The following is a 17,555-nucleotide window of genomic DNA, read 5'->3' on the forward strand; positions in this document are numbered from 1 at the left end:
ATCTATTTGTGGTAGTGGATAGATATACTAAGATGTGCATTCTCATGCCTTGTAAAAAGACCATTAGGGAGCAAGATGCAACAATCATGTTCTTTGAAAGAGTTTGGGCACACTTTGGGATACCAATATGCATCATCTTCAATAGAGATACCGGATTTATCAATGCATTTTGGACTACACTTTGGGAGAAGATGGACTACACTCACTCTCCTCATAGAAGGTCCTCTCCTGCAAAGGATGCCAAGGGGCATCAGCCATATGCAGATCAAAGATCTTTAACTCATGATAGGAGTCATAGTCCATCAAGGTCACCATCTAGAGGCTGTGAGAGGAGGGAGAGGAAAGAGACAGAGGTTGGACATGCATCTTGGTGATTAAGTGATGATACTGATCATGGCAATACAAAAGAAATCAAGTCTCCATATGCTAGTTCAAGAGATGCATTTGAAGAATAAGAGATCAATGCGCTTAATGACCAGAAAGGTGACCTAGAGGCTCAGATCCAAAATAAAGAAGTTCATCAAAGCACATCTTCGTTTTGTTCGGGCACAGGAGGATGTGAAAAGATCACAAGCTCGGTTGCAAAATCTGGTAGATGAGTTTCCATCAGGAGAAACTTCAAGTCATACTCACCGTATTAAAAACTCTAATGTCAATATAGAATCAAATCATCCAATTCAGAAAGGGTTAGAATCTAACTGAAGCTGCAGACACAAAGAAAGAGGATATTGTTGTTAAAGTCAGTGATGCAGATGCTAATGAATCTGTACAGAGGAATTCCTCCTTCCACAACAATATTGAAGCAGTGAAGTTTATTGGTCAACATGGAAGTATTTCGGACAAGGTCAACAAATTAGAGGAGACCGGTTTAGTGGTGAACTCAATTCATAGACTGCAAGCATTAAATGATAAAGAAGGAAAACTGATAACCAACGAGTCTGAGGATAATCCTAACAGAGGCAAGAATAGAGAAGGTTCTCTTTCTCTGATTAGCGTACCAGAAGAGAAGGTGAAAGGATGGGATGCAGGATTTTGTCTGCCCTCTATTGGCGTGGCTGCACATGCTAAAGATGAGCATATCAAAGCTGTTGATATTGATAACAAAAAAGAAATAACTACTACTCAAAAAGAGAATGTCAGCATGCTTCAAAAATTTCCAAGCATCATATGATCACTCAGCGCAGGGAAAGCATTTCTAAGAAAGTTTTATCTGCTGGAAACTGTTTCTGCCAATCATTACAATGAGTAACTTGATGATGGTCTCCTAAGGACAATGGCAACCTTGATAACTTCCTCTTGATGGTAGGACTGTATTCATGACGAGAGTCTTTGATGAAGGATAATAATTTCTCTGAACAATATTCCAATGATGCTTATGGACAGTAAGACAGTGCGCCTACATACCTTATGTGGTCTATTGTCAGTAAAACCAAGACCTTCCTGACAATGTATCTAGAGATCAAGTGAAACAGTAACATTGTTGATGATAAAGGAAGGGACCTAATAAATTGTGACCTGTGATTGAACTTGGGTTCATATGGTTGTACTATGATCTTGTAACGTGAAGACATAACAACTTGTTAAAGAGAAACAAAAAGCAGCAGAGAGAGAGCATAATAATTCAAGGTCAAAATTGACCTAAATCTCTCAAGGAGGAATAGTCTTCCTGGAAGTATGAAGACCTATCAGTCCAGGATAGAACTCTGTTCCAGTATTATATACAATATCGTTACAGTCTGTAGCTATCGAAGTTGTAAACTAGACAGATGTAAATCTTGGACAACTTATCTTTTGAAAGGTTACCTATTATAAGCTAAAGGGATCTGCCAGAAAAAGAAATTGAAACACCCTTGATAAGAAATGCAGCTCACCTGAAGCTTTCATTCTTGAAGAGCAACTAGGAAGAGTGCTTGACAAATTCCATGCCTTGACAAGCACGAGAAGCAGAAGACTCTGAGTTAGATATCTTGGTTGCATTAAGCCAGGATCTTATGAAGAATGGTTCTATAGATATGAATGCCTGAATGAGAAAGACTCCTCATCATGGATTGGGAAATTTGATGTGTTGGTAGCTGCCTTCTAGAAATAAAGGATAATACAACTAGGATCATGATGATTCTTCAGAACTTTCCTCTTTTACCTAAAGTTGTTGCCTCGTGCAAGGTCTCATCTCTCATATAGGAAGCTCATGATTTAAGGATTCATTATCACCTTAAGCAAGGCTTCAGAGGGAGCTATAAAATCTCCAATGACTGTTTGTCCGATGATTTTTTTGATGGAAGCAAGTCATGACAGCTGAGTTTGATAAACTGCATACAAGTTGCATGATTATGACTGAATAATTCTAGCACATGGGCCAAAGGATTAATAGACGATTGCAAATAGCTTGATGCTTATATTTTGAGCAAGCTTACTTTCCCAATATTCAGAGGGAGATGTAAAGATAATGACTGTCCAACAGATAATGATCCTCTCATTTATCAATTCAAGAAGAAGATGTTTTTTTTAAAAGGGGCAAGTTTATCTTCCTTTAAAAAGAAGTAGGAAATCATGGAAAGACCCTACTATGAGGGTTCCTTATTGAACATTGAGCTCTGGGAGCTCTTGAGGACTTGAGGTACTTCTTGAAGCTATGAGCAACCATAGGGTGAGTGGTTCACCTTCCCCTATAGGTGCGTTATGTACAGGGTGAGTGATTCACCTTTCCCTATGACAATTGACGTGTGTGTAGGGTGAGTGGTTCACCTTCCCCTATGATTGATAACACGTGTGTAGGGTGAGTGGTTTTCCTTCCCCTACTATTGATGACATATGCATAGTATGAGTAGTTCACCTTCTCCTATGGCATATGAGCAGGATGAGTGGTTCACCTTCTCCCGTGGACACCCTAGTGAGAGATGCATATAGGCATCTGGTGGTTGTCACTTGTGGACATGTTGGTGGGACGTGGTTCATACTTCCCTCACATGTAGGATGCTCATTCCCTACGATGGATGGTTGACATGTCGGACGTGGTTCATCCTTTCCCTCACGTGTAGGATCCTTCCTACCATTGATGATTGGCATGCATGTAGGACATGGTTCATCTTTTCCCTACTCTTGGTGGTTTGCATGTGCATAGGATGTGGTTTACCCTTTCCCTACGATGGTTGTGACTTGTGTTTGTAGGATGTGGTTCATCCTTTCCCTACGTTGGTTGTGACATGTGACTGTAGGATGTGGTTTATCCTTTCCCTACGTATGATTGTGAGCAGGATGTGATTTATTCTTTCCCTGCTACTGCTTCAGTATCATCCTACCCATGTAGTCTGGGACACATGGAAGTACCTCTCATCTGGTCAATGAGTTGGGAAAAGTGGATAGGGACCATAGCACTACTGACCGATGCATCGTGTACTGCTGTACTTCCTATGTCTAAGATGCATGGTGTTCAACAACTTGATTTGGGATCAAGTCTGATTGAGGTTCTACCTCTGAACTGGCTATTGTTAGTGGAGAGTGGTAAGGTCTTGTGACTCACTCTCGATCGATTCTTCTTCTTTATTCATATTAGTGTTCAACAGAGCAGAGATGAGATGAGATAAAGAGATGTTACGTGACGAAAGGATAGTTTATGATGACCAGATGTCATGATGGATTGGCAGGTGGAGTTCTCCCTAGTTGAGAGGGAGTGTTAAAATTGACAACTATGGCCAAAATTCCTCTATTGGACAACTCATCTGTTGGAAATGAGTATTGCATTGAATTCATCTTTTCGAGAGGACCAAAATCGATCTAAAGATCACCAAATTAGGATAAGGAAAAATATTTATTTATTCAAAAGAAATTTGATAGGTCATGATCTCATCAAGGTGGGAAAAAATTGAAAATTTGAAATTTGAATTTGCCTCCAAATGTCAAGGTCGGCTTCTCCTTCATAAGGTCAAATCATCATGTCTAATGGTATATAAGAGGCATCCTCCAACCTCATATCTACATCATCAAATTAGCTCTCACATATATCTGAGGTAGCCAAGTTCAGAAGAAGGACGAGGAGTGTTTTTGGGTTTCCTATTCTGTCACAAGGGCCGAGCTACTTATGAGAAATAACCGCAGGAACTGAAGGAATTTCTGGGCAGTTTGTATGGGCCTTCTTATCACTTCAAGACCAGATTCTTGAACATCAAATAAGGCCGAGTTTGGGTGTAGCCTTTGTCATGTCTTACTCCAAGTAAGAAGGGCTTCTGTGCTAGTTCCATGTCTCTGTTTTGGCCGCAGGATAGAAGCTGCTACAACAACAGATTGAATCACCTATTTCAGGGGTCGTAATGCCTACTGTTCTCTTCAAGCCACAACAATATGAAGGAACAATGCAATTAATCTAAGGCTTCTTCTTGTGATTGGTACAGGGTTGCCTCTATCCCTAGGTCTTCAAGTGGACGTCATGGGAGTGGTCCACTGTGAGAAGGATGCCTTTTTTATTTAGGGCTGTTGGTATGCTCTTCATTCTCAGAAGTTATTAGATCCTCTATTGGCAAGACGTCTTCATTGTACTCTCTCTCTGCTGAACCTTCGATATTAATAAAAGAAGAATTGAGAAAGGGTTTTCCCCATTTTGGGGTTTTTCCCTGGCTTGTGCCAATTACTATGTTCTTTTATCTTGGCTTGTCTTCTGCATTCATGTTCTTTCATCAGTTACTGCTATAAGATAATGATTGATGTGATTGCTAATGGATTAATGTAATAATGAATGAGCTCATGAAGTATCTAACCTCAACAAATAACATGTTAATCTAAAATTAACAATTGTAAACCTAACTAGGTTTAGGTTTTAGATGTCTAAAGCTTGATTGTTTTGATACTTCCATGCTAACCCTATTTTTTAAAATGCTCTTGTATATTTGTACTTGGTTCGAAGGTACATGATCTTCAAGATGTTGAAGATGTTCATGACTTGATGAGCATGTTGGAAAGAGGGAGCTATAAGAATAATGATGGCATTAAAGATGGTGTTCCTAAAAGAATGAAGTTTTGAAAGGTTGAAGTTATTCATATGATATGGTACAAATAAAAGAGCTTGTGTGGCTGGAAGAAAGAGGCTTTTGATACAAAGAAGAAGCTTGGATATAAAGGGCATATCTCCACAAGTTAAGAGGGAGGGGTTGTGGCTGTGCAATATCTCTCCATAAGAAAGTTAATAGCATGCTTGGATTGGTGGATATATCTGATTTAGTTGATAAGGAGATATGAACATCTTGGGGCGACAAGATGCTTGGTAGGACATTTGGCTAACCTGTGATGATGTCTAGATCTCGAAGTAGGGAAGGTATTGTTAGTCTTGTGGAGCTTCGACCTTGGATACGATACCTAGATCCATGGGTTGGTGTTAGGGTTGAAGCCTAATAGTACCTATAGAGGCTGAAGCTTGGAACACACCTTAGTCCCACCCAGTTAGATACCTTGGTAAAATGTCTAATCTCTAGCACTACGTGAGCTGTGACTCTTTGTAGATCATATCATTTTTGAGTTCATCCTTGTACCTATGTATGTATTATGAATACCTCCCTAGTTAAGAGGGAGTGTTGAAGAATGTAACTAGTGTCAGTCTTCATAATTGTATTTGTCAAAAGAAAGAAAAATAAATTTTTATTGACTTATTAAAGCATGGGTTTCATGCTTGGGTCATTGGTCAATAGGTCAAAGCACCCATTGTGTGCTCTAGGATTTTTGTATTGAGTCAAAATCAAAATTATTATGTAAAAGACCCTTTTTGGGCTTCTTATGTCAAAGAAGAAAAATATATTTTTGAGTCAAAGTATATAACATACCTCCATCCTTCAAGTCGGCTCCAACTCCATCTTCTATAAGTCGACCTGCCTACTGTTCATGTCGGCCTAAAAGTACAGTGACAAACCACTATATACCCTAGCATTCAACCTAGTTTGGAGGAGCAGAAGACAAGTAATTCGACTTGCAACTTTTCAGTGAAGAAGAGGATGCGAGATAGCTTAAAGGAAGAAGAAGGTACAACGAAGAAGAATAGACTACTATCTAAAGGGAAGCCGAAAATCTTAGGATTGCAGAGAGAACCGAAAATTTCAAGATTGTAGAAAGAATCGAAAATTTTAGGGCTACAATGAGGACTGAAAATCTCAGGATTGCAGAAGAACTGATCTTTATTGACTTGAAGATTTGACTTCAGTTTGATTTGTCTACAAGGGAGGCTGACTTGAAGGATTGGAGGGTGTCAATGTTTTGGTCAAAGGTCTTGGATTGTCTCATCATGATTTGAATCTACTAAAGGAAGAGTTTGACTGGGTTTTCCCCTTCATAGGGGTTTTTCCCTGGCTAAGTGGCTACATCTGGTGTCCATTTGTCTTTGATGATCTTCATGTCTTGGAAATTGTTTGATGCTATAGAACACAATAATAACAAGAATAATAAAGAATCTAAAAGAATATCACAAGCATCTACCAAATTACAAGAGAAATAAATTAATATAACCCTATCTATGCCGCCTTAGATTTCTCAACACCAAGTCCATCAAGATCATCCCAAAGGTATCATCATCAAACTCCTCCAATGCGATGAAAATCACAATGTGGAACCTCATGCAATATGAGGTGTAACAAGGTATACAAAACCTCTTATAAGCTAATTGTAACTGCAAAATCTAATACCTTAGTGCAAAACCTCACTAAGCCCTCTAGATTAAGAGCAACAATGGGATCACCAACTATCACCTTAGCAACTGTTCCCTTGCTATTATGTGGTCGAATAATATTCTCATAAGAGAGACTTCCCTAACAGATCTTAGGGATTAGATAACCCAAGTGCTCTCAATCTAAATACCCCCTAAGGGTTCTACTATAAACTACACCTAAGGATAAATGTTCAATAATTAGGGTTATGTGTGAGATAAGATGTAATTTTAAGATGAGTACAAAGGACCCTATGGCTAAATCCAAAGGGCTTAGCAAGTCTGGAGAGGCTCAAATAGGTTCCCAAACACATGTTATCTTTAAATTAGAAATTGCTATAATAAACTAGGGTTTTTAATTATCACAATTACAACATGCAAATATTATAGCAATGGTAACAAACAACCCAAAAATTGATAATAGGCAAAGTAGAAAGAAAAGGATATTGAATGTGTAAATTATAACAAGGATTACAACTATTTTCAATGGTTGAAAACACATAAAACAACAAGAAAAACCCCAGACATCAGTCCTAATTCATGGCTGAAAAATACATTAAAAAATGATATTTATACTTTTCCAATTTAGTGCATGCAAATTCTAACCCTAGGACTATAAAGTCCAAGATAATTAATGCTGAAAAATGTAGATTTTGTCGTAAACTAACCCTAATTTACCCTTAAAAGCATAAAAATATATTTAGGGTTTTATTTTTTGATTTTTTAAGGGATTGAAATAATAGTGGATTAGTGTGTTTCTCAGTCTGGGGCTAATGGAGTCTAATGCAAAAATCTATGGAAGAAGACTAATGGCAGCGATTTAAAGAAAGGAGGGAAAGCTACAGTGAGGTCTCAACTCCTCAAACCTTAGCAACTTTCAATTAAATTAGAGATAAATGGAAGTAGGCTTTAATTATATTCCTCAATATAGAAACTTGTTGATAATCTTGTTAAGGAGATGTTAGAGCCATAAAAGATTCGACAATTTAGTGAAAATTTTAATGAAACCCTAATTCTACAACAAATTACGTTATGGGAGAAAATGCTTACAATAAATTTGCACAAAATCACCATAGAATCACATTTATCATCCAAGAGAAAAATCCATCCAATCACAATGTCCTGCCCAAGACAATTTGCTCATTTAACGCTCCATAGTGACCAAGAGAAAAGAGTCAAGTTAGTGCGCACTCTGTCAAGTGTGAGTGTGACAATTACACGAACAATTTGATCTCCCTCTATTTATATGAGGACAACCAAGTCAAGTTATCCTTAATTAAGACTAAAATCCCTTAAAATGATAGAATATATGATTAAAAGTTGGAAACATCACAAGCCAAACACTGAAGATAGCTAACTCAATGAATAAACATAAAAACAACTCTCTTTTAACCCACAAGTGTGAGCTACAAGGCCTCCAAGGACGACGTGCTCCTCTAAAAGGTGCCTCTCTCATCAAAATATGCCATGGATGACTCAATAAGGTGCTCCTCACTCCAAAGCCACATCTTCTCATCAAAAGGTGTCCCATCATCAAGCAAAGGCTCCCTCAACAAGACACCATCATCAAGACTAGTCCATGTCATCAATCCAAGACATCATCATGCAAAAGAATGTACCATCCCCTAAGAGGGATCTCAAGCAATGTTATCAGAATCGGTGGAACCGGTCGGTTCTGCCATTTTTTGCCCAAAACTGGTTCGAACCAGAATTTGGCTGGTTCAGTATCAAATCGATCTGTTTTGTAACAGAATCGGCCTGTTCAGGACCGATTTTGTTCTGTTTGTCCCTTCCCAGGTCAACATAAAAAAATTGCTTTTTATTTTTATTTTTTCAATTGGTTGGCTCACTTCTAACTCTCCCCTAGGCCAACCTAATATTCAAGCCTATGGTCCTCAGCCTAATATTCAATTCTATGGTCCTATTATTGCTATGCATTTCATGGTAATGTTAAATTCTTAAAGTGACATTCTCGTTAATCTTTAATTTCCATCTTTTTACTTAAATTTTTAACATTACCATGAAATGACTCAGGATGTTTGAGAGTGGTTCCAACCAATGTTTTACAACTCGGACTCGGACTCCGACTCGGCCGAGGATCGACTCCGACTCCGACTCCGACTCGGTAATGACTCGGCCGGCTCGATTTCAATGACTCGGTCGTTGTAAAAAATACATTAAATATTTATTTTTTTTATAAAAAAACATAATTTTAAATATTTTAAACATAATTTTAAAGATTTTCATTCATGTTTCCAAACACACAGCATTATAATATAGATGGAAGACAACATATGATCAAAGTAGGCTCATGAACCAATCCATTATATCAAAATGGTACCCAATGGCAATACATAGTCAACTGTCATACATGATCAAAGACTCAAAACAAAATACAAATAACCAAGGAGGCTAGAAATGGCCTCTACAACAAAAGTAAACTGTGATGGTGACCAGACTCCAATACTAGTACTACTGGCTAGTAGCTACTGCCAGAGGAGCCAAGATCATCTATTGCCGAAACGGAAGACAAGTTAAATTCAGTAGCCTTTGGTAAAGTTAAAGAACTTTGATTATTGTGGTGCTATTTGTTTTATTGAAACTTGGGTGTAATTTTGTTTTTGAACATTAGGCTAGCTCTTTGTCTGCTTTCAGTTTTGTAAGGAATGATGCAGTTTGTCATTAGTTGTTGGAAAAAGGAGCTTTGTTGATCAAAGATGCCCAATTTTTGGATAGGATAAAGTACTCTACTTTTAGTTCTGCTTTAGTGGCTCTTCAGAGGAAGCTATCAAGCTCATTGTATATACCTTATAACTTTTGGTTCTCTGATTGTAAATATTTTTGTGTGTATATATAAGACGTATTTTTTGAATTTTAAACAAACAAAGATATGTGTGTGTGACAGGGAAACCTTCCTAATATAATATAAATGTATTTCTGTTAAGAAAAAAAGGACATCTGACTATCATTTCTATTCTTGATAATAAAGTTTCATTAAATTTATCCTTGACCCCAAACATTTTATGTACAGACTTTAAGCTTCTTTCAAATCTGAGGTGTAATTTATCAAGATCTTATGTCTCAACTCTCATAATCCTGAAATATTGTCTCAAAAAGAACTTGTAGTTCTTTAACTTTACCAAAAATCACAAAAAAATGAATAAATTTCATGTTTTACGCTGCCCAGCTGTAGTTTCATTGACTCGGCCGAGTCAATACTGACCCGGCCGGGTTGACCGAGTCAACTATGACTCGGCCGAGTCATTGGATGACTCGGCCGAGTCATTGGATGACTCGGCCGAGTCATAGTTGACTCGGTCAACCGAGCCGGGTTGCTGGCCGGGTCAAAGATTTTGGTAATGGCTCGGTTCGAAACGGCCGTTTCGGAGTTGACTCGGCCGGGTTGTAAAACAATGGTTCCAACCTCATTGGATTTCATACGGAGAAAATAGAATTTTAGATTTTACTCAAAATCCAGCAAACTTAACAATTTTTCAGGATATCAGGATTGCGGGGATTGCAACATTTCCATTGGATTTTGTTATGTACGAGGGTAAGGAACTAGTATTTAATAAAGAGAACCAATCCCTCTATGTACTTTGATGTTAGTGGCAATGGTTGCCGAACTCCTCGATCACGACTCTACCAAAAATCTACCCATCTCTAAAACAAAATCTTGACTTGACATGCTATGCTTTTTCTATCTTATTTTAATGCTTAGAGGGTTATATTGATGATAAAGATCCCAATATAGGCAATGATTGTAGACTTGGATGCTACTCATTCTTCAAATAAGGATGAGGAGGATGATCAGGATGATGGTTCTGATAATGATATTGACAATTAGCACTTGTAGGCTCTAGTTGTAGTATTGTAGATTGTAGTATCATACTATCATGTTATTTTGGACTACAAAGGCCTTTTAGAGTCTGTTGCTTGATGCTTTTTGGTTCAATGATGTTTTGCACCAAGTGCTATTTTGGTTATATGCACGGTTACTTGCTATATAAATGAGAACTTTTGCATATTTGTGTATAAATGGTTTGGATTCATATGGATGCACATGAATATATATGTTTTTCTTTAAAATATGAATATTTTGTGTTTTTGGTAAACCGTTTTTTTTGTTTATTTTATTTTATTTTATTTCTTTGTATCTTTTATTTCTTTTCGGTTTTTTACTGGTTCCTGGTCCACAAGGTTTTTCGGTTCGATCACTGGTTTGGTTCTGATAACATTGATCTCAAGTCATCATCATCATCAAAACATGCTAGAAACATGGCAACATCCATTAAGAAGGTGCAATGTTGGCCCTGGGGCATTCTATAATGTTTGGGGTACCTCATCTCTCTAAGCATTGCCTTGGCTTAGATGTGCAGTGTTTTAGGTCCTGGAGGGAGAGGAGAGTGTCATTAAGTGAGCTGGATATGTCCCAAGGTCAAGACTCCTCAAAAGGTGGTCAATGTCTTGGCTTTGGTGCCTAGTGTAATCATCAAATGGGTTGGACGTTCTCTTTGAAGTGTTGGAGAAGCATCTTGTCATTCCTTAAGGGATGGCAGTGGTACTTGTGAGCAAGCATCCAAAACATACTCATGGAATCAAGTGAGATCAATATCAAAGGCGCAAGAACAATGAGGGTATCAAAGTGGGCCATATTTAATGTGAAAGGCATCAAAGTACTTCACACAAGCATCATCTTCAAATGTCTTTCTAGCTCTTGATTTGCAAACAAGTTACTGTGCTTAGATATGGGAGTCTGGAGGGTTATCCTAGGGCTTGATTAGGTGTTTCCAACCCTAAGGGGAGGAATAGTTAGTACGCTGACCGATCAATCAATAGGTGCAAGTGCTTTATGACATGGTAGGGGTTTACTTCATGGAGGATGCCACAATATTGTTACTAGTTATGAAATTCCAACATCCTTGGGCATTACGTTGTGAAGAGAGAGAAATCATGGGACTTGCATTACCCCTTTCCTTGACCTATTTTTACCACCTCTCTTGTATGCCTCTTTCTTGATTGATTTTCTTTTTCAGATATAACTTGGAGTTATAAGCTTTTACTAATTCATTATTTACCCCTTAAAGATGAAGCGTTTCATTTCTCATCGGGGTTGGGATAATCAAAGTTCCTTTTATTTAGGTAGCTTATGCATTAGTTGGGAATTAGGTGAGGGCTAAATATGGGGTGGAGCTCGGGCTAGGCTTTTTTCCATGCACTTTTATTTATACCTACCAATGTTTTTCATTATAACATTATGGCACATGCTTTTTCTTTTCTCTCTGTTGCATCAACCTCTTAGGGAAAAGTTTTCAGGCCCCTACTTAAGGACAGGGAAAACAGGGAACCAATACTAGCAATAAATTACAATTAACTGATGATAGGATGCGAATACAAGGGAGAGATGGAAAATGTTAAGTATGGATTGCTATGGACAGACAACATCAATTAGAGCCTCCCATTTGTGACCCTCCTAGACAGTGAAAGAAAGGCCTCAAGGAAGGTCACACTGGACTAGGGGTGAATGATAACTACCAAGGTGAAGCATGGGAACAAAAATATAACCAAATGCAGTCTATAATTCAATTCAACCTGTGATTCATACTAGAGTGCCCTTAAAAACTAAGTGAAAGCACTCGAATACAAAAATGCTTAATGTACCTCATATTTGATGATCCAACTTCATCGGATGACCAGGCTAGATGAAGTAAAGCACTGTCTAGAGCATGGATGGGAGGCATTTGAGACTAGCTATTTGTGGATTGTCATAGTGTTGCTAGTTGGCAGACTGAAATAATAGGAGAAGCAATTTCTCCTAGGGTTACCCACTTGGGTGGGTAACAATAACCACTCATCATACCTTCCAATGAAATCTATGGCCAATTGATAGTTCTTATAGAAATTTTGGTTCCAAGTCTACACCTAATCATTTGGAATTGACTAGGAGATATAGATTGTCCTCAAGAAAGATTGATTGCTTTATACAATCTTTCTAGTGCAAGTGACTCTTGTGCCAAATCTCACACAAGTTGTCACTATCATACTACATAGGTTCTCATTGGATCCACCAACACCTTGTACATACCACCCTCCCAAACATCTATGCCCAAAACTCGACCAAGATCTAGGGATCTCCTTTGGATGATTCCTTCTTGCAACAACACATCTTAGGTTTGTCATTATTACAACTAAAATTAAATTCTTAGTCAAACAAAGAACATTTGAAACACCACCAAGCTCAAGAACATCACTCGAGGGAACTTGGAATGGGATGGATCTTGCTTTTGTCATTGGATACATGGCATCATCAACAATTTCCACCTATGTTCCTACCTCGTACTCTTGAAGTCTATTTAAAGTGTTCTAAATGTCATATGATTGGATACTCCATTTACCACATACCATTTGAGACTAGAAACAATGTTAGTTGAAATACTTAAGAGTATGGATAAGGTTGTATCAAACATGGATGCAAGCTCATCCACTCCAAAAGAGGCTTTTGTACTCCCTTCAAACTGCTTATTCATATGGTTTTCCGTTCCCCTTCTTCTTCTTCTTAGGACACTGTGAAGCATAGGCCGAAGCTTCTAACACTTGAAACACTTGACATGGCTTAAATCTTTCTTGCCTTGATTTGAGGAACCCAAATCTTCTTTCTTTTCTCTCTAACCTTTTTTGAGTCCTCCTTTCTTAGTGCCCTTCGTTATCTTGCTTATGAGGGCTAGATTTTGCTCTTTCTCCTCTATACCTACAAGTATCTCTAATCTCATCTTCTCCTAAGTCAAATCGTCTTATAGCTTCCCAAAGGTGGGAATATTATTTTTGTCACAAGCACCTTGGACAAAAGGCTGCGAAGAAGATGAAAGCCCATTCAAGGCTATAAGTACTAACTTTTCACTCTTGATCTCTTCTCCAACTACTACGTTAATAATGGTGTTTTGTATTCTTCTTCAAATAACTGGCTACATTATTTGTCTTGCTCATTCATGTGGCTCTAAACTTTTTCATTGGAAGCATCTTATGATTGATGTTCTCACTCTAGTATAGAGTAACTAGAGCATCAAATATCTCCTTACCAGTTTGTCTTTGTATTGATGCGAGGGATCAAGTGATCCTTCATCGAGTTGAGGGTGACTTGCTTTGCCTTGGAGATCTTCTTGTTATATTTTGTCAATAAAGCAACATTTGTAGGAAGCATTACCTTCTTCTCCCCAAGATACCTAAGCTGTTGTTCCTCTGAAAGTATCTACACTCAACACTTCTTTGGAACAATGTTGGAAGATAAGATAAGATAAGATGAGATAATTTATTAATGTCCAACAAATGACCACAAAAGTAGGTTAATGGGATTGAGGAATACATCTAGTAAGAATTTAATGTGGGAATGCAAATGCATCTCTTAGAGAACTAGAATAACAAAAAGTAAAGAAACCTACAATATTACAACCTAACAATAAAGGTGTAGTGATACAAAATACTAACTAACTCTGCCCAAGACTGGAAAAGTCAATAGCTCAAGAGTTTTTCAAGAGAGAGAGTGAGAAAGAAATATTTGATGATGAAGCTAATGATGTCAAGGTCTCTTGGGTTTGATGGTCGAGGGTTTTGAACTGTGCACTAACTTGTTGTCAAAGTTCTTTGGAACCACCGGGGAATTCAGTTGTATGATCTTGTGGGGGATACTCCTTGCATATTGAGATGGAAAGAAAGAATCTCTAGATAGATCGCTGTTTGCTCCTTTGTGATTGGGAGGTAATTTGATGGATGAGAGGCACCTTTCTCTAGACCCATTTGGAGCTGAACCCTCTAACTCTCTGAATATGTATAGATTGATATATGGTTTGACACCTTTGAACTAGTCTTTTTTGGGGGAAGCTGAGGAGAAACTCGAGGTCTTACCAATCTACCGTTTGGTGCACTATGTGACTCTGCGCGTTGCTTTGATTCGATGGATCAACATGAAAGTAAGAGGTGATTGTCTTGGCCATCCCAAGGTAGGGCATGGCATGCAGGAACTGAGATCTGTGGTTGAAGATCTCCTTGATTAAGAGGGCTAGGCATCTCTGGTCTTGGTATTGGAAGAAAGTAGAGAGGGAACCTCCCCAAGTCCTTATAGAGGCAGTGATAGTGTCCTAAAATTGAGGTGCATCTAAAATTGAGGTGCATCTATGTCTCTAACTCTTATAGGTGGCACATCTGGTAGATCCTATAAAATCATGGTATATGGTGGTCCATCTCAATCTGGATTTAATGAGGACCAATTCATAACTGTCTCAAAGGGACACTACGTGAGTGCATCTAATGTCTACATGTATTTGGGGGTTGGATTGTTAATTTTTAGGGCTAGATTGTTCTCTGCTATAGATAATTGCATTTTTAAACTTTTTCAACAATTTACACATTACATTCACCCCATAACATCATATCACCATTAGCAATTATGTAGAGAGAACAATAACATCAACAATGCAACGAAACAATAAGGAACAATAGAAGAAAAGCATACACAATAGAGACACCAAGATTTAGGTTAGAGACTAGGGAAAAACCCCACAAGGGGGAAAACCCAACCAAATTCTTCTTCTTAGATATTCATCAAATGTTCAGTTGAGATACAATGTACAAATATCATGAGACATAAGTCTTTCATCATCAATCACATTAGGCCACCTAGGGCCAATCCTGGATCATACTAGATCCTCATAAGATGACAACAAACAAATACATCAAAGAGGCAGTTACAGGTCCTCAAAGCTGCCTCCATATCACTATCCACACATCACTGTTATACACATTACTATCATAAAGCACAACCACACATCTCTGTCATAGAGGCACTGTCACATCTGTCATAGAGGCACTATCATATCTGTCATATAGGCACTAACATATCTGTCATATAGGCACTGTCACACATCACTGTCATAGAGGCACTGTTACACCAATGCCATATATATCCCTGCCATCTTTGTCATTGTAATCTTTATCATAAGAACACTAATCATATGATACACCAATGCCATATATATCCCTGCCATCTTTGTCATTGTAATCTTTATCATAAGAACACTAATCATATGGATACTGCCATCCATTACTGTCACTGCTATATTTATCTTTGTTATATGGATATTGCCATACTCATCATAGGGACATTGTCACAAATCACTATTATAAGAACTCTACCATACATCATAGTCATAAGAGCGCTACCATGTATCACTGTCCTTCACACTAGACTGAATTAAGAGATATTCTAATCAAACCTTCAAACTGTACACTAGTTGTCAAATAGGTCTGTCCAAACTGGTCCAACAATACTTAGCATTCATCAACATTAAAGAAGTAATTACATACCTTATAGGACGTTCATTCTGCTGCCCTAGTTTGTGAAAATTCCTAGACTCGAAGCAACCCGTACTGCAGCGAATCGAAATCTACTTCACCTACTTGATTTTTAAATTACATTCATCAAGTTATTCTTCTGAACACTGAAGCAAATTACTTCTGCAGCCTACACTAATTAAATATTTGACTTCATGAAACAGAAAACAAAGCAAAGAACAAGATACATAGGACACTTATTTTTGGACACAATAGTCCTCAGAAAAACCTAATGCGGGAAAACTGGTCCAACAATTCTGAGGGTTTATTATTATGTGGGAGAAATATCTGAATACAAATCTAGGATGCTCATCTAGCAATCCTTTACAGAGAAAATATTGGCGGAAAATCTGAGTTTTACCTCACTTCACTAGGCAGAATTCCGGCTGATTCGGCACAACACTGGCTAACCCCGATTATTTCTGCGCTGGCTCTGTGTCAGCCTTGCGTCACCTTCTTTGCCCTCTGCGTCAGCTCTCCCAACTGTTCCAATAGTTCCCGAGAGTTCTGGTAGTTTCGACTGTTCCGGTAGTTCTGGATTCTGCGTGACAGGCAACTTTTATGCGATAGCTCTCCTGGCTACTACGCTGCCTCTCTACAAGCTCTCTCTGCCTCTCTGTCAGTATTCTCCGGAAAGTCCTTTCGGATGCTCATTGCCCCTCTGCTGCGAGATCTCCCCAATTGATTTTCCTTTTGAGAACTTCTCACCTTAGAAAATCGATTTCCTCGATCTCTCTATGTGTATTTCCAAATGAATCCCAAGCTTCCATTTTATACTTTTCCTATTGAGTCTTCAACGACCGAGATTAAGTCTCTAATCAATGGCTAAGATTAAAACATGACTTGATCCGCCTTCTAGATCATTCTCACCCATATTTTGATTAATACCCATTAATATTATAATTTCCCTAAGTTTAGACTTAGGAACTCCATTAAAAATATTAATTATTTTAATAAAATACAATCCGGGTGGAATTTCACCAAACGGTTTTTGGCTTCTTTAGAACTCATGTGCCTTAGCCTCTCCACCAATTTTCAAGGCTAGAGCACTTCTGATGTTACCAAAAACTAACATAGTTTACCATGGATCTGAGCACAACACAAAGGGTATTTGATCCTCTGATTAGGGCATCCTATAATGTGTAGTGCCCCTTCCCAAATATATTGGTAAGAGGTTTTAGTCTCCCACAATTTTGCATAATTTTTGGTGAATGAGGAACCCATGCATTTTTGACTTAGGGACTTGGAAGAAAAGAGGCTGAATTATGTCACTAGTGGAAGGTGGGGGCCACCCATGTGGGGAAAAACGCGCTTGGACACTTGGGCAATTCGAATTGCGTTGGAGGGGAAATCGAATGGCTAGGGAGAGGGTCCCACGTGGGGAAGTAAGGCTGACGAAGATACAAGGAGGAGGAACTCCCCAACTCAAAGCATCATTTGTCTGTCAAACACATTTGTGTTGCTCGAGTTGCTTAGTCGAGTTACCAGATGT

General features: G+C 38.3%; 1 protein-coding gene and 1 pseudogene across 6 annotated transcripts in view; both read left to right on the forward strand.

The window, feature by feature from the left end:
• Window positions 1-17,555, forward strand: part of LOC149252752 (C18orf8) — a 354,515-nt gene that overhangs the window by 54,618 nt on the left and 282,342 nt on the right. The window lies entirely within an intron of this gene.
• On the forward strand, window positions 33-1,249 carry LOC149252753 (zinc finger CCCH domain-containing protein 13-like; annotated as a pseudogene).

Source organism: Pinus tabuliformis, chromosome 7 (genome assembly GCF_031772625.1).
Source record: "Pinus tabuliformis cultivar Carrire ecotype Pingquan chromosome 7, CPIR1, whole genome shotgun sequence".
In the NCBI taxonomy this organism is placed as follows: domain Eukaryota; kingdom Viridiplantae; phylum Streptophyta; class Pinopsida; order Pinales; family Pinaceae; genus Pinus; species Pinus tabuliformis.